The sequence below is a fragment of the Elephantulus edwardii genome, unplaced genomic scaffold (genome assembly GCF_000299155.1).
Source record: "Elephantulus edwardii isolate Elephantulus edwardi_28Jun2011 unplaced genomic scaffold, EleEdw1.0 scaffold00176, whole genome shotgun sequence".
NCBI classification, from domain to species: Eukaryota; Metazoa; Chordata; class Mammalia; order Macroscelidea; family Macroscelididae; genus Elephantulus; species Elephantulus edwardii.
In genome coordinates, this window is record NW_006399926.1 from 174,280 (window position 1) to 175,865 (window position 1,586).

A 1,586-nucleotide genomic window follows, 5' to 3' on the forward strand; every position below is an offset into this window, starting at 1 on the left:
AGCAGTGTGGTTGGCGCAGGATAGAGCAGGGTTTAGGGCTGTTGTGCATAGGGTCGCTATGAGTCGCAAACGACTCGACGGCACATAACAACAAACAACAACAAAAAATAGGAGAATTCATAGTTGTAAAAAGTGACATAAAGGGGCGCCCCAGGCTCTGCGCCGCCCGAGCGCCCGCGCCGGCAACACCCCTTCGACTTGGACCCGTCGCCTTCCGGCCGCCACCTCAGAGGCAGAAGTGCTGGAGCCGCCGCAGCCACAGCCGGGTCGTCGCGTCCTCCTCGCCTCGCGCAGCGCAGCCGGGTCCAGGCATCTGACGAATTAAACAGCCACCATGTGGAGCAAAAAGGCCAAGACCAAGACCACGAAGAAGCACCCTCAGCACGCAACATCCAACGTGTTTGCCATGTTTGATCAGTCCCAGATTCAGGAGTTCAAAGAGGCCTTCAACATGATTGACCAGAACAGAGATGGCTTCATTGACAAGGAAGACTTGCATGATATGCTGGCCTTTCTAGGGAAGAACCCGACGTACCTGGAAGCCATGATGAACGACCCTCAAGGGCCCATCAACTTTACCATGTTCCTCATGATGTTTGGGGAGAAGCTCAATGGGACAGACCCAGAGGATGTCATCAGACATGCTTTTGCCTGCTTTGATGAAGAAACAACAGGCACCATTCAGGAAGACTATCTGAGAGAGCTGCTGACCACCATGGGGGGACCGCTTTATCGACGAGGAAGTGGACGAGCTCTAGAGAAGCTCCAATCAACAAAAAGGGGAATTTCAATTACATCGAGATCACACGCATCCTGAAACATGGAGCAAAAGACAAGGATTACCGAACAAATTTTAGTTGAAACCCTCTAATTACCTTGAGTTTATTCCCAAGACACTCTCCGCCTCTCCCTCTTTGAACCTGTGCATGCATGCAGCTTCACAGCTTTGCCTCTTATCCTCTCCCTTGGATGTATTTATTCCAGGCCTTTCTGCCGCTAGCATCTGTATAATCAGGATGGGAATGGGGATGAGGATGTAAATTGTATTGAAAAACAGATTATGAACAAAAATCAACAAATGTGAAATCTCAGGAAAATATATCCGTATTTCTGGTTTTGCTGGATTTTTACATTTTTATAATAAAAATGCTATGTTGAAGTAAAAAAAGTGAAATAGAATGTATAAAGTTGGATAAACTAACATTGTTGCTGAGTCAAAACTGACTCAGGATTGTATGTTTTTATCTCCTTGGTGGATTGCTGAGGACCATTTTTTCACCTCCTAAGTGTTCAAAGCCCTTGCTGGGAGCATTTTTGAGAGGATTCAGGATTAAGTTTTCTTTATCAGCAATTGTATGTAAATGGATTAAATCAACATTAAATGAATGATTCTCTTAAAAAATATTGCAGTTTATAGAAGATTCACTTTAAACCAATGACACAAAAAAGTTGAAAGAGGATTATTAGAAAAAAATGTATTTCATGCCAACAGTAACCAAAATATTAATAGGTATAGACAAAATTGATTTTTAAGAAAAAAAAATTCAGAAGAGATAAAAACATTTCCAAACTGACTATTCCTTGAA

General features: G+C 43.5%; 1 pseudogene; it reads left to right on the forward strand.

Annotated features, from left to right (window-relative positions):
* The first annotated feature begins 334 nt into the window (after nt 1–334).
* LOC102850081 lies at nt 335–861 on the forward strand (annotated as a pseudogene).
* Nucleotides 862–1,586: the final 725 nt, after the last annotated feature.